At 46.4% G+C, this 22,740-nt stretch overlaps 1 long non-coding RNA gene across 4 annotated transcripts; it reads right to left on the bottom strand.

Annotated features, from left to right (window-relative positions):
* Positions 1-1,510: 1,510 nt before the first annotated feature.
* On the bottom strand, positions 1,511-22,494 carry LOC135362760 (uncharacterized). Of its 4 annotated transcripts, none has more exons than XR_010407893.1 (3): positions 22,413-22,494; positions 12,557-12,703; positions 1,511-7,046 (listed from the first exon to the last, which is right to left on the bottom strand). It is a non-coding gene; the product is annotated as an uncharacterized LOC135362760 (long non-coding RNA). The 4 variants fall into 4 exon arrangements; XR_010407894.1 differs by having other exon boundaries at positions 12,562-12,703; XR_010407892.1 differs by lacking the exon at positions 1,511-7,046 and adding an exon at positions 10,306-11,609 and having other exon boundaries at positions 11,704-12,703.
* Positions 22,495-22,740: the final 246 nt, after the last annotated feature.

Here is a 22,740-nt window from a genome sequence, read left to right as displayed (position 1 = left end):
AGCTAAAGCCAAGGACACATGAGGAGAGTGGCGGGAAAATCTGACTGGGCTTGGTTTTAAATATAGGATTACATAGTAGGGAGCAGAGGCTCTGATACTGAAGGTGAAGGAGCACGGCCAAGGTTCTTAGAGCAGGAGAACGTCTGATCTGCTCTGTGTTATAGGAAGATAATTTTGCCTTCGAAACGCTGGTGAGGGAAGGGACTGAAGGTAAGAAGGTCAAAATAGGAAGCTCGCCAAACTCCTCAGGCCAACCATGGTGAAGTACTGATTGAGAGTAGCAGCTGAGAGAAAAAGGAAAAGCCAGATTTGAAAACATTTTTTATTTGAGGTAGAAACAATAAAGCTTGGTGACCAGTTCCATAAGGAAAATGGAAAGAGTTAAGACTGAATCCAACATCTTTAACGTGTCTGGGTGGATAAAAATGCCATCTATCAGGATCTAGGGGGAAACAGGGCTTTCAGAGGGTGAGGTGGGAGAAGGGAGAGGTGAGGGGCTGGTTGATGAGGTGGAGCTTGGAGATATTAATGCTAAAGTGCCTTCAGAAGACTCGGATCTCATATGAGATTTTCAACACTGAATAAAGTTTTATGTGTTTTTAAAAAAATGAAGACTCTGGTAGGTGAACCTCACCAAGAAAGCATTAAAAACTGGAACTGGGGCTCAAGAAGGAAGATGATTAGCCAAGAGCTTGACCCATATAGAAATACTTGGAAAATGACCTTTAAATGATATGGACAGAAACTACTTATACTGAGAACCCCAACTTATGATACTTAAATAATTTAATAGCTAGTAGTAAAAGAAAACACAAAACAGCACTTCAGCTGGCTTCCACATCATTTGCTTTTGGGGAAAAAAGAAAAAACAATCATTAAAGGTGCACTGGGCTTGGAATCATGCAGGCACAGATCTGAATCCTGATCATGTTCTTTACTAGATGTTCGACTTTGGACGAGTAATTGTTGAATCCCTCTTAGCAAGACACTTCATGTGCTTTGAGGCAGACCCTATTCTGGGGACTGGGAATATAATGATGAATAAACCCTGCCCTCAAAAAAAAAAAAAGAGCTTAAACGATCTTTTTTGTAAAACTTGAAGATTGCCACGAGACACTATCATCTAACCATTAGCCCAGTGCATGGCAGAGAACACTATGAACCTGGCACTTTCTAAGTGCCAAGCACTTTCTAGTCATTAGCTCATTTAATTCTTTTTTTTTTAAAGATTTTATTTATTTATTTGAGACAGAGAGAATGAGAGAGAGAGCACATGAGAGGGAGGAGGGTCAGAGGGAGAAGCAGACTCCGTGCCGAGCAGGGAGCCCGATGCGGGACTCGATCCAGGGACTCCAGGATCATGACCTGAGCCGAAGGCAGTCGCTCAACCAACTGAGCCACCCAGGCGCCCTAGCTCATTTAATTCTTACACCAAAACTCTGAGGTAGATATTGATGTTGTTCCCTTATGCAATTGGAGAAACTAAGCTTAGGCACCTTGCCCAAGTTCATGGGGAACAAACCAAGAGTTATCTGACTCCCCAAATGCTGCACTTCATTTTTCCTTTGTCAGATGAGTGATGTAGGCAAGAGCGTCTTCTCTCTTAATGCCCAAAAATATGAGTAAATGAACTAGAAGTTATCACCCAAGGAAGTGCTAGTTAAGATATATGGCGTATTAACATGAGGATAATCCAAACTGAAACTAGTCAAGATAGCACTGGTATAAATTTCTTTTTTTTTTTTTTTAAGATTTATTTATTTATTTGAGAGAGCGAGAAAGTACATGAGAGGGGGGAGGGTTAGAGGGAGAAGCAGGCTCCTCGCCGAGCAGGGAGCCCGATGTGGGACTCGATCCAGGGACTCCAGGATCATGACCTGAGCCGAAGGCAGTCGCTCAACCAACTGAGCCACCCAGGCGCCCGGTATAAACTTCTTTTAATGGTATTCAGAATGACTGAGCCAGCAATAATGTCCTAAAATGCTCTTCAGTAGCTCATCGATTGGCCAAAGGCCCCACAGTCATATAGGATGGACCTGGCTCTAGGTACAAAATTGGTTCCTACCTCAAGTCATTTCTGGAAATAGGTAGGAGAAAAAAGAATTAGTGAGTCAGTAACTTACAATTAAAAGCATTTTGGAGGTAATTTGCACTCTTAAATAATGGAATACAACCGCTTAGAAGTCATTCTGGAGTGAGAGTCTTTACCACTCTACTTCCTTTTCATGTCTTCTTTGCTCTCGCTCTGAATCGCCCTCTTCATTTCGACCACACTGGCCCAGTTTAGGTTGTCTTCATGCCTCCCCAGGATAGCTCTCGGCCACTTGTCCCCCACCTCCTTGCTCATGCTACCACAATCGCTCCAAGCCTTTAACCCATCCAGTAGCTCCCCATCACCAAAAAATATACCCACATTCATGTAAGAACACAGGTTGCTTACAATCTTTTGGCCTTCATTCAATGCATACAACTTCTTAGGCCCCAAATATGCCCTGCTATTCCACACCTCTGATTCTCTGTGCTTGCTGGTCCCTCTGCTCGGGCTGCCTTTCCCCAAGTTCATCTGATAACCTCCTACTCATCTTTAAACACAGAGTCCAAGAGTCATCCTCTCTGAGAAAACTTTCAGTCCCTTCCCATGTTCTAGTTGTTGTATCCCACAACGTTGTTTATTACGGAATCAGTCACACTCAGACTTTTACTCATTAACGTGTTGATTTCACCCTTGAAAGAAGGCACAACATCCTCTATATCTTTGCATCTTCATACCCAGGAAAGACCCTTGCTATGTAGTAGGAGCTCAATAAATACTATTGTAGTAAATAGAACTGAATCCAGTCATCTTCTTCATGGTCATCACCCCCTGGTTAGTGGGCTATCACAGGAATATAATTTGTTGGTAGGTGCTACATTTCATGCTTAGCATGGTGGCAGGAGAGACGACCAGACTCTGCTACTTCTGGCCTGAAGAAAAGAGGGCCTCTCGAAAATGGGAAGTAAACAAGAAAAGCTAGAGGAGCCTGAAATGTGCTCATTTTATCACTCTTGGAGGCCAGAAATTGGAATTTTAGTGCAGGCCAAGCCACTTATCTTACAGGGTTCTGACCAGTTTTCTGAGAAAAATAAAAGAAACAGAGTAAAATGAAAATCTGTGGTCAGAAGGTTACAGAAAGGAAAGGCACACATTTCTGCTAGGGAATAGGAAGTGGTCTTGTCTTCCGCAGCAGGGCTGTCTAATAAATCTGGAGAGTTTTATTGACTTCATAGGCGCAAGAATAACCACCCGGAGAAGACATCGGGTTTCACTTATTTTTTTGGAAAGTAATTTTTCACAGACGCGAGGTTAAAAGAAAGTGGTTGCACGGGCCTCGGCTGTGGTGGTGTGTCTTCTGGTATGCGTAATGCAACTGGATCTCAATTCTGGGACAATGCCCAGTCTCAGAGGTCTAAAGCCTCTGTTGAAAGCAATGAGGACAGAGTGTTGCCAAAATTTTATGTATGCAACTGTAGATCAATTGTCTTAGTGCAAGGATAGACTTTGATCAAGAGCGTCTGGAGGGAGGGGTTTCATTAAACGCTGTTTTCAACTCTTAATTCTACAGCTTTTCTGTCTACTTGTTGCTCAGTCTACCACAGACCCTGAATGGCCCTGACACAGAGAAGCCCCTCCCCAAGCCCACGTCTGGCTCTCAGACAGCAGCAGCGACTGGCATGGAAGCAGTTCTTGGGTAGAAAAGATGCACAGTGTAGAAGGTTTTGCTTCTCACTCCCTGATTTTTGGTGTCACGTTAGACATACTCAAAAAGGAAGATGCTTGAAGCTCTCCCCATCCTGCCTCACGTCTGTGATTCACTAGGAAAACTTGAAAACTTCCCCTACACGAAGACAAACTTTCCTAAGAAAAGGATTGATAAGGGTGTATGTTTGTTGGATGAGTTCTTCCTTTTACAAGTGTCTGGCCAAGAACAGAAAATTCAGCCAGTTTTAGAAGGCTTAAGGGTCCATTTCGGAACTCCTTTCAGTTGTCCTCATAATCATGGAAGAGATGGCAACTAGCTAAGGTTTCTAACAGTTCGCAACTTTCATGTTCGATTCTCGGGGTGAACCTGAGGGCAACTTCGGCCACAGTGCAAGGAAAACTTTTCTTCACAAGGTCATATTTCTTTCATAAATCAAGAGCAAGGCAGATACAGGAGCCATGATCTTGGCCAGCTGGGTGGAAAGGGCCACCACCTGGTGTGGGGGAGACCAGTTATCCTCCGAGCCCCCAGCATCTCCAGCAACATGTCCTGGGATCTGAGAGTAAGATCACTGGACTGGGTAGCAGGAAATCAAGCAAATCTAAAACTCCACCTAAAATAATCACCTTATTGTACAGATGCAGAAGTAAACGGGTGGTTTTGAGATGTAAGCAATAGAATGCCTTTTCAAAGGAAAATCTTAAATAATAGATTAGTAAACCTTTCCTGGGTCCTTGACATGTGTGGGGCCCTGGGCTAAGCGCTGTACGTGTATAGTATTACTTAATTTAATCTTCACTACTCCTAAATAGGCACTGTTATCGTGTCTGTTTTACAGAAGAGGAAAATAAGAGATCAACTTGCTCCAGATGACATAATATATAACCCACCATATGAAGGAGATCAAAGCAGGACTCTTGTGGTGCAATTAGGATTGGGATACCACGAACCTTTAACCGCCGCCTGCCTTCTCTGCCACCAACCTCTTCTGTCTCCCTGAAGCAACCCCAGGGCTTTGTGGAGCAGAGTTTTGAAATCTTTTGCCTGGATAACCCCTAAAGTTTTTTCCCGTCTAAAGCCCAGCGATCCTAATTCCGGGGATGTAAACCATGGTAATCCTCAAAACAATTCCTGAAACCTGGGTATTGGCAAACCTTGTTCTTCTTTAATAGGGCCGACTCAAAGCCACTTTTCACATATCTTTAAAGAATAGCTTTTTCAAATTGCTTTGCACCAATAAACGTAAAGATGAAATCAAGGAGTTTTGCAGATGTAAACATACTGATGCTCTAAGATTAAATATGTTGTTTACATTAAAACAGCAGTGCTGACGTCAGGACCGATTTCTATTTCTTGAACAATTAAGTTATTAAGTATTCTATAACTAACACATTTGCTTATACACTCAACAACAAATTATCTCTGAAAAAACCAGCTAGATACAAGCATTAGGTGTTAGCATTTTTACCTCTCACATTAGCTAGATGTCTGTCTGGGTATCGGCCCACTCAGAGCAGGGGGTTCATCAAGGAAAGGGGGAGACTTTTGATGTCTTTGTTAGCTTTTCACAAAGGCAAAAAACTCCACAGGCTGAACCTCTTAACTCCTAACTCACATCAGACATCCCTAAATTGCATGGTTTTAGTGTTGCTAAGGGGGGGGTGGTGGTGGGGAAACAGGCTCCTTCTTACAGTGTGGTTGAAGGTGTAAATCGGTATAAAATTATTGGAGGGCAATTTGGCAATAGCTATTAAAAATGAAATGTTCATACCCTTTGACCCAATAATAATTCACCTCCGGGGAATTCATCATAGAGAAATATTCCTACAACGGCTCAAAGATGTAAGCGTAAAATGATGTTTGCAAGAATATTTGGTACAGGGAAAACTGGAAAGAACCCAAATGTGCATTAACAGGCAATTGGTTAAAGATAGTATGGTTTGGTCCTACAGGACAATACCGTGAAGCCATTAAAAAGAAGATTAAAAAGAAGCTCACTTTTTTCAGACTGGCATAGAAAGATGTCTAAGACATATTACTAGGTGGAGAATAGCATGCTTCAAAGTTGAACTATAATCCCATTTTTTTGTAAAATAATAAATGAAATTTTAATAAGTGCCTTGAAAAAAATGTTACCTGGTTTTCTCAGCTGTGTGGGATTATGGAAGATTTTCACTTTCAATGCTACATATTACTATAGTGTTTCAAGTTATTTATATATGTGTATATATATATTTATATAGATATGCCATTACTTTTGTAATCAGAAAAAATAAATATTGCTGTAGGTTGGTCCCTTGAGAGCCCTGTTACAAAAGTGTAGAAGGCTAGTCCAAACCCATTAACTTTACTGGAAAACAAAACTTAGCTGAAATTGGAAGAGGGATGCAGCTTAACCAAAGGGAGGCCACTCGTGGAAATTCTTCTGGCCTTTAGAGTCTACAAGCCATTGTAATAATTAGCCCACAACGAAATGTTCTTTTAAAGAGGAGCTAAGGAGAATAAATTTAAAATGCAATCAGTTTTTGAACCACTGCTGTGGTTGAGAGGACTTCTGAGAACCAGAGACTCTAAGAGGTCTCTTCTTTAACTGTGACTTGCCAGAGGTGGGGTGTGGGGGGGTGTCATAAAAGATGAAGAAGAGTTTGTATTTAATTTTTACACTTTCCTACCAAACTAAGATGTGGTGCAATTTACCCAGCTCAGGGGCAGATTCTTACTGTGGCGGCGGGGGGTGGGGGTGGGGGACGCTATAGCTTATACAATTAAGGGGACTCTTCGTTACAGAAAATGCAAAATTACAAATACAAAATTAGGTACAGTATTCCGAAGAGGCCCCTGAAAAGGACAGGGCCTCAAGCTAAGCTTAATTAGCTTCCCAGAGATCTGCCCTGGTCTGACTCAGAGTTCTTGAACCAAGATAACAGGGGAGAGTAACGGACACACTTACTTTCCTTTAAGAGTTACCCTGCCAAAGAGGAGTTTCGGGGTCACACGTGAAAGCTAGAGGCAGCACCCCAGAGCCCCGGGAGACTGTGCGATCTCCGTTCTTTTGGGCGATACTTGAGTTTCTGTGGATGTTCGAGCTCCGAAGAAGCTGTACTTGTTGACCATGGCAGACGCCCAGTTCTTGATGCTCATAAAACCATGGCAGTCAGAGTTGGAAAAGATGTATTAGGTCATCAATCTAGGTTCAGGTCCAAGGCAGGATGGTTCACTATTGTAGTCATTCCAAGCCTTTGTCCAGGCAGCTTGGAAATGTCTTGAGGGCCTCACTCTTAGAAGGCTTAAGAATTTTCCTCTCTTCTGGTTACCGGGCAAATGTTGAGGTGTTTGATGGAAAAAAAAAAAAAAAAAGGGCAGTTTAAAGCTGGAGCCACACAAGTACTTAATTATATCCATTCACCTAGATTTCAATCAGTGTTTTCCACATGAAGAAAACGATTTAGTGTAAAGAAACTCTTGTGTCTCCGGCATAAAGTTACCATCAGGGAACAAATCACTGATTTTTTCCGGTTCCTTGTATTTCAACTTTGGTGGCGAGTTTCTTTTTAGCCTTAGGAAAAAAGCTAACTTGGTTGGGTTCTCCTTAGCCAGCATTACCAAGAAAGAGTAATGTGAAAAGCTGCTTTTGCTAATAGAAAATGACTTCCTAAACACTTATTTTGGGTCTGTTTACCTGTCTTTGGTGAACTTAATGTGTTCCCAATTTTTTTTTTTAAAGATTTTATTTATTTATTTGAGAGAGAGAAAATGAGAGACAGAGAGCATGAGAAGGGGGAGGGTCAGAGGGAGAAGCAGACTCCCCGCCGAGCAGGGAGCCCGATGCGGGACTCGATCCCGGGACTCCAGGATCATGACCTGAGCCGAAGGCAGTCGCTTAACCAACTGAGCCACCCAGGCGCCCCCCAATTTTTATTTTAGACTTTTATGGGGCTATAAAAATGGGTAATCTGAAAGCTCAGTTTTTATTTTTTTCATGTTTTCCTTGCAGTCCATGTTGGTGATGATGCTAATCTCCCAAAAGATTTTGACGGCTACTTTTTTGTAGCAACGAGAGGATTGTTCTAGACTCAAAGTTGAGAGTAGACTTGAATTGTTATCGATTGACTAATGTCTGCTGTATGTCCTGGTGAAATTTCTGATCCCTGTGCCTTACGTGTGTGTGGTTTGCCTGCTTGTTCTTTATGTGTTCGGTGACTTATGGGTTTGCTTCTTGTTGTTGTTGTTTGCCTTGCAAATACTCAGAACAATTCTTTCTCTGATAAGTAATGCCATTAGCAAATATAAAGTGTTAAACATAATATAATATTTGACATTTGCACTTGAAAGTTCATTTCTGTTTTAAGTCAAGACAGTCGACACTAGTTTATTGATGTTAGTGACATTATTATTAGTAATGGGCTCTTTCAGCAGCAAGCAATCCTCAGGAACCTTTTTTTTTTTTTTTTAATTCCCAAAGATGAGCTTTCAGTTTATCAACTATTAAGAAAATAACCGCAAGGCTCCATGCTGGGCTGGGCATGGAGCCTGCTTGAGATTCTCTCTCTCCCTCTGCCTCTGCCCCTCCCTCCCCCAAATAAATAAATAGATAATAAATAAATATAAAATAATTTTTTTAAAGAAAGAAACTAACCACAAATACTATCTAATACTAATTAAACTTAGGTGAGTTTAATTAGATTTAAAAAGCTGACTGAGAATTCATCCAAAATGAAAATGTGTTCATCAAAAACAAAAAACAAAAAACAACTACTTGAAAAGGTATAGGAAAGAAATAGAATTATGGGGCAATATTAATTTTAAATCTCCTGAACTGAAAAAATAAAGGTAGAAAGGATATATGTTAAAAGATAGTCCTTTTATTTTAAAAATATTCAATACAGTATATCTATCTCTGGGACTTCCTGTGACACCATCCTTTCAGAAATGTGCCTATCCGTGCTAACAAATTACTAAGATAATGGAAAATAAAAATTCCTGAGAAGTACAAAATTACCAAAGGCACAGTGTCACTGGAAATCACTAGAAGAGGGACACCTGGATGGTTCAGTGGTTAAGCATCTGCCTTCAACTCAGATAATGATCACAGGGTCCTGGATTGAGCCCCAAGTCAGGCTCCCTGCTCAGTGGGGAGTCTGCTTCTCCCTCTGCTTCTCTCCCTGGCTTGTGCTGTCTCTCTCTCTTTCTCTCTCTGTCAAGTAAATAAATAAAATCTTAAAAAAAAAAGAAAGAAAGAAAATCACTAGAATATTCTCCCAACCCAAAACCATTCGATTTGCCAAAAGCTTTTTTATAATTTGTGAATGTACTTAAATGTAATCTCATAAAGAAGTTAAAATATTTTAATTCTGCATTAGACGAATTCTCTTCAGGAAAAATAATGAAATTATATTAAGTTAGTACTGTCCAGAAAAATATGGGCTATGTAATGAAAAGTTAATGCTGCTGGTGACCTTAGTAATGTGAGCTATCCTAAACTCCTTACTGGCAAATAAGTTGTAAGCTCTAAAATGTATGGATCTCTGTAGAACGCTTTAAACGTGGTTGGGTACAGTAAGGATTTCTGGAACAAATGAACATGATTGAATTCAGGTAGATCTCAGATTGATCACTGTTTGATATATGTTTCCCTGATTGTCTTTGTTATTAGGCCTGATTTCAATAGTAACTGATCAAATTATTGTATGTATTTACAACCCTGTCTGTGCAAATGAACCCTTTCCAATGTTCTCTGAAAGTCCACATATTGGTTAGGAACTTGGTTTAAAAAGAAAATAAATTAATTTGTGTAATAGAGAATTCCAGTAGTAGACTAGATCCAGGTTCTCAAACAACATTGTCTGGAATGTCTCTCTCTTTCTCTCTTTAGATCCCAACTTGATGACTTTCTGTGCTGTGTTCATTCTTTTTAGACAAATATGATGGCAAAGAGCACCATTCGGCAACCCCTCAGTAGAAAGAGATTGTTTCTTTGACAATAGAAGCTGACCTCCCATTGTCCTAACTGGGGTGACATGCCCATCCCCGACCCGACAATAGTAGCCCGGTGGTGTGTGCGTATCTTAAAGTTTTCCGTGGCTGCCATCACAAGTTACCACAGGCGGGATGGCTTACCAACAGAAAAGTATTCTTTCGTATTTCTGGAAGCCAGCGATCCCAAGTCAAGGTGTCAGCAGGGCTGTGCTCCCTCTAGAGCCTCCAGGGGGAGATTCTGTTTCTTGCCTCTTCAGGCATTCCTTGGCTTCTGGCTGTATCACTTCAGTCCATCTCTGTGGCCTCACTGCCTTCTTGTCCTATCTGTGCATCTCCTCCCTGTGTCTGTGTCGAACTCCCTCTGCCTCATCTTATAAGGACACACGTGATTGTATTTAGGGCTCAACGGGATAACCCAGGATGATCTTATCTCAAGAGCCTTAATTTAAATGCAGCTGCAGGGCGCCTGGGTGACTCAGTTGGTTAAGCGACTGCCTTCGGCTCAGGTCATGATCCTGGAGTCCCGGGATCGAGTCCCGCATCGGGCTCCCTGCTCGGCGGGGAGTCTGCTTCTCCCTCTGACCCTCCTCCCTCTCATGCTCTCTGTCTCTCATTCTCTCTCTCTCAAATAAATAAATAAAATCTTTAAAAAATAAATAAATAAATAAATGCAGCTGCAAAGATCCTTTTCCCAAACAAAGTCATATCGACAAATACCAGAGATTTGGACACAAACTTTTTTTTGGGGGGGGGGCACCATTTAACCCACTTCAGCTGGTAAATGATTAACAGTCTCCTTGACAAAAAAGGAGAAGCCCTGATACACAGCATTTACATGGTTGTGTGGTATTAATACTGCTAATGATCAATTTCAAGCTGCCAACAGGAAGTCATTGAACCATGGAGCTGGGAAGAGATGCCCAGTTGTGCACTTAAATCATGCAGATCCCATAGATGTAAGTAACCTCAAGAGCATGGATAATCATAAAATGTATTCAAATAATTAGGAAGTGAGGAGTTTTGAGTGCCTAATAACTCTGTTTTAAATATAATTTATTTAATTATAAATGTACATACTTTAAATTTTAATGGTGATCATATTTAACAACTGGCTCACAAAATTCCTAAAAATTTTTCAGTTGGTTCAAAAACGCTGGCATGAGGCAGCTCCCACACGCCACTGGATAAAATGTGCTGATCGATCAGGACTGACTCACAGAGTCTGAGGCGTAGGGTCAGCAATATTCAAACCACATGAACTGAAAATAAGGTGGATGGTTCTTTAAGAGAAAGTTGGGGTGCTATTACGTAAAGAAGGGGAAAGGAATATTAGGAAGACAAAAACAACAAAGTCACTTCAGCACTGTTTAAATATATTTTATTTTGTTTTTGTTTTGTTTTGTTTTGTTTTGTTTTTTATTCTTATAAATATATTTTAATGATTTCAGGGCAAGGAAAAATTTTTCAGCAAAGTTCAAAGTAGTTACAGGTATAAGTATTGTGGCTCTATTTGGATCTGCAAGTCAGCTCTCTACCTAAGGGAAAATCACTATTTTTCACATTGTCATTTTACTTAGCTCATAAAATCTGGTGGGTTTTTTTTCTTTTTGTTTTAACCACAATACATGTGTCCCGAGGTGATCAGCTTCAGAAAGAGACATAAACGAATGGTCTTTTTAAAAGTTATCATTTCTTGGGGTGCCTGGGTGGTTGAGTCGGTTAAGTGTCCAACTCTTGGCTTCGGCTCAGGTCCTGATCTCGTGGGGTGATGGGATCAAGCCCCCTTGGGGGGCTCCCACTGAGCTTGGCGTCTGCTTCAGATTCTCTCTCCCTCTCCCCCCCATGCTCGTCCCCCGACGCACTCTCTGTCTTTGTCTCTCTCTCTCTCTCTCTCTAAAATAAATGAATAAAATCTTTTTAAAAAAGGATTTCTTTAAAATAATTTAACAGCTTTATTGAGATATAATTTGCACACCATGCAACTCACCATTTAAAGTGCAAAATTCAGTGTTTTTTGATACATCCTCAGAGTTGTTCATTCTCCACCACAATTAATTTTAGGAGATTTTTGTCACCTTAAAAAGAAACTCTGTACCATGGTGCTGTCATCTTCCAATGCCTGGACTCTGACCTCCAGCCCTCAGCAACCACTTGTCTATTTTCTCTCTGTAGGATTGTTTATTCTAGGAATTTCATACAAATGAAATCATATGATACATGTTCCATTGTGACTGGCATAATGTTTTAAGGTTCATCAATGTAGCATGTAGCCATATTTTATACCATATTTTTATTGCCAAATAGTATTCCATTGTGTGGTTATACCACATTTTTGTTTATCCATTCATTAGCTGATGGACATTTGGATTGTTTCCCCTTTTGGGCTATAATTGATAATGTTCCTGTGAACATTTGTGGACAAGTTTTTATGTGGACATAGATTTCATTTCTTTGAAACTAATGGTCTTTTAAGTTAAAATGTTTAGCAAGGTTTCTTATTTTCCACATGTTTAAAGGAGCTATCATTTATGAATTAGATCAGAAATGCCACATATAGAATTTCAATCCTCTTACATATTGGGTCAGTATCCCCAAACCCTTAAGAATCTGGGGACTGGCCCAGCCCAAAGGAGGAGTGTTGCTCATACACTTCAGGAAAGAGGAGGGCAGTGTTTGTCAGGAGGAGGAGCTAGCTCAGGTCACACTGTGCAGGTGTGGCTGAAATCCCCCTGCTGTACTAAGTCCTGGCCTGCCCACGATAGGCCACAATAATTAGTCCATCACAGTGCTCCTTGAGGGACTCTCAATATGCAAAGCATAAAGAATAATAAAAATACAACCTTACTCTTTGATCTGGAAATCAGACTCACGAGGTTGGGGAAACTTGCAGGAAAGTGGGGGAATTTTAATTTCCCTGACAGAGGCCAGGAGAGAGTTTCATTTTCTCTCTTGCACGATGGGAGAGTTCTTCGGCAGGTCCTGCAAACCTGTCATGGGGCGGGGAGAAAAAAAGCTCTATACTAATTTATATAGCAACTTTCTTCCAAGAAATTCAGTGTCTCAAACAGTCTTTCACTCATTTCCCTCAGGGAGTGTGCATGAATGTGCATTAGAAATTAGTTCCTTTAAAATGTATACTCCCCAGTCAGCCAATACTGGGCAGAAAGAGAACCAGAAAAGCAGAACTCTTGACCAAACATTCTACTATAATATTTTCAGTGAGCTTCTATAAATCAACACATCTCCTTAAAAACAGGACCTCCCTGTAATATCCCCGTGACTCTACTCCCTGTTGGCTACATTCCTTTCATCGGGGGCAAAACTTCCCCTTCCAAGTCAGAATCAACTGGAATGGCATGCCCCACGAAATGGAATAGTATTACTGACTTACAAGGAAGTGCTCAGGTCTGCCTTACAACAGGCAGGGTTCCCCTCAAGCAGCTCAATGCTCTAAAACCAGCTCAACTGAGAACCGCTCAAGAATCCTGGGACCGACTCGCTCCAAAGCAAGAGTCCCGCTCATGAACCACAGGCAGAAAACGGGGGTCTAGCCAGTCCTCTCTCACTGTGGTTATTAGGTGTCTCTCCATGTTGCCTTGACATGAGGCTGCACGGCGCCGCAGGGTCCTACTGCTCAGACTGGGGAACAAGCATCCTCCCTTCCAATGTCCAAAGCCCGACTCCAGTGCCTGGATGGGTGATGACTCTGGGGAAGCCTCCAGCATCAGCCACATGCAGGGCCCAGCCCAGCCCTCCACCCCGAACCAACCCCTTAGTCCCTCGTGTTGGGCCTTTCCTCCACATATTCTTATTGTGAAGTTCTCACTGCTCAGGCCTGAGGGGGGAAAAACAAAAGAATATTGGTCAGGGCCCCCTAGCTCATGCAGAATCTCAGGGAATCACACCCGCAGAATATCTGTGCCTCTTTCCTCCCACCCCCAGAAAATCTCGGGGCGCCATCATTTCATTCTCGGGGATTCTCAGAGAATGGTAGGTCCTAATCCAGTTGGTGACAAAAAGTCCATGCTAGCGCCCCACGCGACATCCAGCCTCAAACATATTTTGTTTCGGCCCCCATACTCGGAAGCAGCACCTTATTTTAAATTTGTGTTAGTCGTCAATAAGGACTGACTACATAGTTTGTAGGGCCCAGTGCGACATGAAAACGCCGGCCCCTCGTTCACAATTTAAGAATTTCCAGATGGCCACAGCAGAACATTAAGTATGGAGGCCCTTCTTGGGCCAAGGATGGGGTGCTGTGTGCATGTCCATGAAGCTAGCCCTGCTCCCAACATTTAAAAAGCGAAAGATTCTGAACCTCTCTTAAAAACTAAAAAAATTGGTGGGCGCCTGGGTGGCTCAGTCGGTTAAGCGACTGCCTTCGGCTCAGGTCATGATCCTGGAGTCCCGGGATCGAGTCCCGCATCGGGCTCCCTGCTCGGCGGGGAGTCTGCTTCTCCCTCTAACCCTTCCCCCTCTTGCGCTCTCTCTCTCACTCTCTCTCTCTCTCTCTCTAATAAATAAATTAAAAAAAAAAAAACCTAAAAAAATTGGTGACTCTAGGTCCACATCCCTCAACGGGATCCCCAAAATTGGCTGGCGCCAGGTTGCGACCCTTTGCCAGGGTCACCATAACAAAGTGCCATAGATCGAGTGGCAGAAATTTATTTTCTCACAATAGCGGAGGCTAGAAGTCTGAGAACAAGGTGTCAGCAGGAGTGCTTTTCCCTAAGGCTTCGCTCCTCTGCCCGCCTGCTCACTGATGGCCGCCTTCTTGGTGTGTGGTCTTCCTGCTGTACCCGTCTGTGTCCTCACCTCCTCTTCTACAAGGACTTCTCCAGTCACACTCGAATAGCGCTACCCTAAAGACCTCCTTTTAACTTAGTAACACCTTTAAAGGCCCATCTCTAAATAGAGCCACATTCTGAAGTACTGGGGGTTAGGCCTCCACCATATGAGTTTTGGAGGTCAATTCAGCCCACGACACAGCTGTTCACTTCAGAGGGGCACAGAGCTCCAACTCTCTGCACTGGCCTGGGCCCCAACGGTTGCCATGGGTGCTCTGGTGGGTGCTGCTCTCCTTCCCCCGGTTCACCTCTCCCCTACCTGCCCCCCTCCTGCCGCATCTGGAAGAGTGACACCGTCTATTACATGACCACGCCTGCGCCCACCCTCCACGTCTGCAAGACGACTCAAGGGAGCCTTGGCAGGGCTCTAACCAGTTTCTTACCAACAAAACCCAAAATGTAGCCATTACGCAGAGATCGGAGTTCAAGTGCAGCGTTGAAAGAAGAAATCGCCGTGAGGTACGGCTGACTACTCATCCCAGTGATTAGACTGCAGGTCTTAGGAGAGGGATCGCTCAGCCACTACTGGGGCCAAGCCGACTAAAATCATGTGACCGGATAAGGGCTGGCCCTAAATTTCAGCGGAATCCCAACCATACAGCCCCGGAGAGAGAGCATACTCTCAAATTGGTCTTTGTACCCTATTTGTAGAAATGTTAGCCAGATTATAACTGAAAACTCTGCTAATTCTGGGGACGTTTTTTGGTCTTGTGCCTGGAACTGTTGAAGCATAGATTCACACCTACCGCATGTAACACTCAGTAGCATAATTTCCAGCACGACACTTTCCTACTTTATTTTTAAAAGAAACAGAGCAGAGACTGAAGACCTGCTCATTCTGTTGCTTTTTGCGGGAGGCTCCATAAAAGGTGGAAGGGACGGCTTCTGTGCTGAAAAGAGGCATATTTTGCCTTTTTATAAGGAAAGGGGACGCAAAAACCTTTGCTCAGCATCACGGAGCTCAGGCTGAAACATAGGACATGTGTACCTGCCTGCTAATAAAAATAAAAATAATGTCCAATTTGCAAGGCTCTTGGAGAATAGTGTAGTAATTCATAAATCCCAATATTGGAGCTGGGGAAAGCGGCTAAAAGCATGGTACTCTACCCCCTTTGATTCTAAGACAAGGAAAGGGAGGTTCTAAAATGTTGAATGGTTCGCCCCAGACCGACACTCCACCTCAAATGCAGGTTTTTTCTCTCAGGTACGTGGACTTCCCACCCCTCCAGGCTACTTCTAATCAGGCGTTGGCCTCTTGGCGTAAATTGCACGTAAAACAGCAACAAACTCCCCCTCTCTCTCCAGCAGAGTGTCTATTTAGACTCCAGAGTCGAGAAAGCAAAGGCTATTTCAACTTCAACTCCCTTAGCAAACAGAAGAAAAGGCAGCCGCCTGACCCGCGGACTTTTCCAGCTGGACCCCGGGGCTCGCTGTAGTCAGCGAGCGGGGCTGACTGCTAGGATGCTGACACCAGGGGGCGCAGCATCCTTTGTCCTGACACACGCATTGAAGGCAGGCTCTGAAGTCTGGCTGGGCCTCAAAAAAAATCTGACTTTCCCTCCTTCCACGGTTCTCTCTGGAACCGGCCCACTCCTCAACCCCCCTCATTCATCTTAAAACTGTTTTTGTTTTTTTGTTTTTTTTCCCCTTCCTCCTGGACGCTCAGACTCTCCCTCTGTACTAACTCAGATTTGTGCATGTTTCTAGAAGGGCTTTTCAGAGACACCAGCCCCTCCCCAGCGGCTCCTCTTCTGCAAAGCCTTGGAGCCCATAGCCACTGCCCCATCATTTGCTCTCACCTGGAGGCCCCCCTCCCCACCAATTCAGGATTTGCTAACAATTCTTCCAGAATGAAGAACTCTCAAGGACGGGACTAGCTTCTCCGGAAAGAATGATTGCATGCATCCTCCAAAACCCTTCTCCTTTCCACTCACAGAAATAGTAACAAACAAATGAAATTATTGGTTCTGGGCTCCTGCGGCCCAGCATTCACCCTCACTGCCCTCTGTCTGCTTCTGAACGTCTAACATCAGCCTTTCAGCCACACTTCTTACCGACCCACTGTGCACCCCGAGCAGGACCAGTGCCTCCTTCTGCCCTCACCAGCTTAGCTCTAAGTGTTCTCCAGCAGAAAGAAATCCACTTCCCATTCACCGCCGTCTCTGGTTCCAAAGGCTCAGTGTTCCCCTCTCTCACGGATAAATGTACATCCCTTACCACTTTAAGACACACTTCTATACCTGCTTCTATAGACACAGCACAGCCAAAATGCGAACCCCCATATCCGACAGACAAACACACCCTTTTGCAAAGAACCCTAAATATTCACTATTTTGAACTGAAGGGCCACAGGGGCCTAAAGCAGGCCTTTGAAAGAGCTGCTCTAGTTACATAATGAAATTTCAAGTTTATAGTCCTCTCCCTGGCTCTCATTTGAGCCTCCCAACAACCCAGGGGGACAGGCAGGGAAATCAGAAGCCTAAGGAGCTTGCCCCAGTCCCAGCGCAGGCTGGGGGGCAGGCTGGAGGCAGCACTGGGGTGACTGCAGGTAGGTGACAGGGGCCCAAGGAAAGCTGTCTGTCCAGTTGCACCGAGGCCTGGAAGGAACGCAGCCCTCACAAATGATCATCAGGTTACCTGCACCAAGCGAGTTTATGGTCTCAGCTCCTGAAAAACTGTAGCATTAGCGGGTGCGGGTAGAGAGGAAAGGAAGGGGTGATGCGCACTCTGACCTGATCCTTCTTTTAAATGTGGCCTCACTACTCACTTCTTGTTTCTCCCACTCGCCTTTGCTACCGTAGCGAGTGATGGCAGTGCTGGGTCGGAGACAGGTAGCCATGGCTGGTGATCTTGATTGGAAGCCTCCCTCTCCCCATTCAGAAAGTAATGGTAACATCTATTAGATATGGACAGAGCCACTAAAGGGATGAAAAATACCAACATCATTCTGGAAAAGGGGGCAGAGTAAGACACTTACTTTCAGTTTAGGCCCTTTCGCGTTATTTGAAGTATTTTGATTTATGTATTTATTACTCTTATAATTAAAAAAAAATTATTGGGGCTAATAATGCTCTTTAGAGTTACCGTAATGATAACCTATGTAAAGTGTCTGGCACGGCAAATGGCCTGGCACACAAGGGATGCTTCCTGAAAAGTAGTGTATTGTCAGCTACACCAGCCTCAAAACTGAGCAAACGGACTTCGAACCAAGAATCCTGGGGTCCGGTGCAGACTCTGCTCTCGGCTCACTGAATGCCCTTGGGTAAGTCAAGTCCATTCTTTGTGCCTCAGTTCCCTCCTCTATAAAATTACAAGACATGGTCCAACTGAATTGGAAAATAATGGGAAGGCCAGAGCCAAGCTCACCACCAGAAGTGCCTGAGGCACCCTCTAAAATGCAGCCCGTCTCTGCAGAGGAGGCCTCGCAAGCTGGAGCTCATCAGGCACAAATCCTTCCCTTCCTAGGAGAAGCTGGCCTCTAGGGTGGGCAGAGAGGGCTGGAGACAGCTGAGCAAGTTCTGGAGATAATACAGAAATTAAGTGAGAAAACAAAAATGGGTGAACACCATGCAAAGCCATCAACTTAGGTAGGAGCTGGGGAGGGAAGGTTTAGAAGGTTTAGGCTATTCCCTGGGAGCAGTGGGCACCATGATCATTTCCAGAGAGATGCCCTTTGTTGTCAGAGGCGGTGTAATTCAGGAGCGGGTCCCCTGGCCCAGCCAGAGCCAGCCCCAGGCGGTGGGTCGGATGAGAGTTCTGTGTGGGGCACAGGGGCTAGTTTTGGTGAGACCAGACCCTCCCTTTAGCACCACCAGAAGCAGAGCCGGCTGTTTGGATAAAGTCAAAAGGAGCATGCTGCCCAGGAGAACTGGACTAAAGCACCTCTGAAGTTTTATCCAGCGTTACCTTTATCTGCACAGCAACAATGGAAAAGTGGAGGGACAGGGCCATAGGAAGTGCACATGCTAAGGCACTAAAACAGGGGAGACCTGTTCTGGGACACCCCAGCCCCTGAGAATCAAATAGAGATTTGTTCCTGGAACACACAGCTGATTCATTTCCCATCCTGCTTCCAGATCGGAGGTTTTCCTTATAAGTCTCCTTTGCCAGCGCTTGGCCTTTGGGGACCGGAGGCAGGTAGTCTGGTGGGTAGGAAGGTTGTGACTTTCTTTTCGCCCCGCGGTCTCCTTCCTATTTAAAGCAGCACCGCCTGCCGTAGCAGCCTCCTGCCAATATTTGCAGGCAGGAAGATTTTCTGACATGGGGTGGGGGGGGGGGGTGGCGATCAGAGCAGATGGGAGGCCCTTTCCCAAGGCCATCAGGCAGGGCAGAAATCGGTTTCACCCGCACCTCAGGAGGAATCACCAGCCCCCACTCTCACTGTCAACTTCTGCGTTTATATTTAAAAAAAGAAGAAGAAGAAGAAAGGAAGAATTTTTTTTCCGTATCTCTGAATTATTTGACCACGCCCGTTACAATGACATCTCCCGCGCCCCCCCCCCCCAAGCCCGCGTTGTCACTGCCTAAAGGGGAGGTAGTGTTTTCAACTCTTGAGGGATCTGGAATAACGGTAGCAAAGTATGCAGACACCTGGAAGACCCCTCCCTTTTTGTGTGTGAGGCCTAGCGATCTAAGAGGGGGGTAAGGGAGGAGGAGGCGGCTTGTAGAAAGGCTTGGGCAGGTAGCAACAACTCCGCCTGCTCTCCAGAGGCAAGACCAAATAAATAAAAATAGTTCCAACCGTCGTACTTTGAGAAACCTATATTTCGCGGATTTCTGTAATTTTTAGGAGCTACCTTCCACTGTACATTACGAGTCACTTTCAAAGACAGCTCTGAATGTCTGGCCACTTGCTCAACTGTCTCTGGGCTTGCTTTTCCGCGTGGTTCTTTTCTGCGCCCGTTTGTATTCTAATAAGCAGCATTGTTTATTATCCTTGGGTCCGTGCCCCTGGGACGGAACTGAAATAAAACAGGAGCGCCGAGGCTGAGCGCTGGAAAATACGCCGGGTCTGCGCGGCCCGGGAGGGTCCCGGGGCAGCGGCGCGGCTGCGCGGGGAGAGCCCACCCGCGCGTACGCGCTGGGTGAAGGGCAAGTCTGCAAGAGTTTCTCCGGACGCCGAAAGGTCCTGGGCAGCGCGAAGCCCGGGTGAGTGGGCACAGGAAAGAGGCACACTGGGAAGGGAAAAGCCACTTAAGACTGGGAATAGGGGTGTGACTTCGGGGCCCGAACAGGCGAATACTGCCAGGACCATAAAAGACTGCGGCGCGGGAGGCGTCCTGCGCGGTCCTTTAGCTCGAAGTCTCAACTCTCGTCCCTGGGCAATAAATTCTCACTAGTAAATTCTCGTTCTTCCGCGTAGCCCGGCAGTCTTCGCTGTCAAAGCGAGTATCCTAAACAAGATGAGGCTCACCCCCCTCCTTCCCTGCAGTGGCCTAATATTTGTCCCCATTTCGTTTAAAGCCGAGTGCTTTGTGACCGTGGAGAATGTGAGCGCGCGCCCTGAGAAAGAAAGCCCCGCTGTGACCCCCGATCACAGAGAAAGGCTTCCTCGTACCCTCGGACCCCAAACGGGCCCGTTGGTAGGGCCTCTCCCAAGTTCCACCGCTCCCAAAACTGAGCGGGGTTCGCTATCAGTAAGCAGAAACCCGCATCGGAGACACAACGCGGAATGCGTTCCGCGTCTAGCGGGAAATTTCCCGGCTTAGCCCCGCCTGTGCCTCCACATCCCCCCGATGTCCTGTCGGCGCCGGCTCCGCTGGAGAGTTTGGCGGAAAGAATGTAATTAAACGCGCGCGCCAGAGCCGGGCTGCGCGCTTCCCAAATGAGACTTCCAGCCCCAGGGCCCGGCCCGAACTGTCCTTCCCACAGGTTCCAGTGAGAGAGCAGCCCCCTGTCCCCCAGCCTCCAAAAATTCCCCAACGGGCTACCCAGACCGCTCAAATTGTTACTGCTAGCTCTGCTTCCTCGTCCAGTGAGGAGATGCAGAGATTCTGTCTGCTCGCAAGAGCAGAGTGATTTCCCTCAAGCAACTCGTGCAGGAGCTTCAAGCTGCTTCGGGGTTGCCGCGCGTCCAAGCGGCGGCGGACTTTTCCGAATTTTAAGAAGTAGTAAAGTGATTTTCTGTGCAGGGGAAAGTGCTGGGGGTTGGAGTGCGGGGTGGGGGTGGGCGTCGAAAAAGCTGCCAGGAGGCTTCTTGGTTTTTGTTTTGTTTGCTTTTTTTTTTTTTTAAGTTACACTTGCACCAAGCCGCAAACACTAACGGCACCGCTTCGTGGTTTCCGAATTTCGAGAATCGTGCAGCGTTTGGGCGCATCCCTGCGGCCAGGGGCCCCGTACAGCGTACCGGGGTCGGCTTCCAGTTCCCAAAGAGCCACAGCCGTTCTCTGGGTAGTACCAGGCGCTGTTGACTTTGTCCGCCGCTCCCGGCTCCTCTGTCCTCTCCCCTTTCGTGCCAAACCCAGAACCATCCCGTCGCTGCCGGGATTGCGCGGGAGAAAAAAGGGCCGAAGGTCTAGACTGCGCATTCTCCCAACAGGTAGTTTCCCCCCGGGAGCTAGCCGGGTTTCAATATTCAAGGCTGGGTCGCCCGGGCCCGCGCTAAGCTGGAACCCAGACGCAGACACCTAGGGAGTGTTGGAAGGAAAAGTCGCGTTCTGGGAGTCACTTTAAATAACCTAGTATTCTCTCCATTCTCCAACTTCTCCCGAAATAGCGTGAGCTGCGCGGTTTGGAATGGAGCTCAGGGAGCCCAAAAATACGCCGCTTCAGACTGTAAACTCACATCTGATTTGGGTTTTTCTTTTTTCTTTCTTTCTTTCTTTTTTTGTCTTATTTCGCCCCAATGATTACTACAGAACCCAGCTGGGCTTTAGAGAGAGAGAGAGAGATTTATTTGAGAATTGGGAGATTCCCCTTCGAAATGCACTAGGCTGCAGAGCAAAAGAGGAAAAAGCTGCGTGGCACTTGAATGATATAATTGAATTATGCCTTTCCCTGGTGCGCAGTGAGGAAAAGCAGAATGCCAGGCCGGGTGTGGAACGGGCGGCGGCGGCCTCGCGCTCCAGCGGGCGCACCACGCTGCCTTCCCAGGGCGCAGGGAGAAGTTGGGTTGGGCCATTTTGTCCTGCCCACGCCCCCCCCCCCCCCCCCCAGCAAGGGTGCGCGGGCTGGGACGTCGCCGAAGCCTGGTCCCGGCCGCGTGGCCCCCTCCCCTGCGGGGCACTCGCCCAAACGTCCCCGCCTGAGGCCGTGGGCGCACGTGGTGCGCAGAGACCCGAAGCGCGACTCGAAACCGCGCGCGTCGCCCCAAAGATCCCTGGCGCGCGCGGCCCTCGCTGGGCGGGGGAGGATGGGGGCCCGGGCCCCCGGGCGGGCGGATCTACTCCCGCCTTGGCAGACGAGCCTTTGCCGCTGCTGCTCCGAGCCGTCTCCGGGTAGTGCTTTCGGGCACTGGCACAAACCGCCGAACTACCGGCTCTGTCTTGTCTGTCTCTTCAAGAAACGTCCCGCAGGCAGCCCCTCGAAGCCTCTGGGGCCGTGGGCGGACCTGACCCAGGATCCTCGGATCTTTAACCACCTCGGGACCTGGCTTCCTGATGGCATCCAGCCCGCGCCCCCACACCCACCCCAGCGCTCTGGTTTGCCCTGCGCCTCCACCACTAACCGCGCTACCTAAACTTTCCAAAGTTTTCTCGAGCTCTGCCACCGCAGTCAAGCTCGCCTCGGCTGACGCTGGCAGGAGGAGAGAGAGAACCACGACTTCCTCCACCACCACCCCCCTTCCCTCCACCTAGCCGCCTCTCCTCTCCTCTCCCTCCCGCCCTCCCCCTCCCCCGCGAGTCCAAACCTTGCGGGTGGGAGCGCGCGGCGGTGGAGTCCCCAAAGGCACCGACTCTGCAGGGGATGGAGTTCGTTTCGCATCCCCCACTCTCCGCGCCTCGGCCGTTCCCGCCCCCTCCTCCCCCACCTCGCTTGCGGCGGAGACCTTCGGGCTTGTAGTTTAGTTTTGTTCAAATTTATTTTTTTTCCTCTTCTCAGATTTTTCTCTTTACGGTTCCACCCTGCTGGAGCCTCGAGCGTCCCCCTGCCTTCCAGTTCCCCGGCGTGGGGATCGGGAGACGCACTCTTCGTGCTGGGCGGGTTGGCTCCCGAGTGGGGGCCAGGGGCTCCCAGGC

Source organism: Mirounga angustirostris, unplaced genomic scaffold, assembly GCF_029215605.1.
Source record: "Mirounga angustirostris isolate CCGP_5_RB_7025 unplaced genomic scaffold, mMirAng1.0.hap1 SCAF_15, whole genome shotgun sequence".
Taxonomy (NCBI): domain Eukaryota; kingdom Metazoa; phylum Chordata; class Mammalia; order Carnivora; family Phocidae; genus Mirounga; species Mirounga angustirostris.
This window is presented reverse-complemented; position numbering and strand designations above follow the sequence as displayed.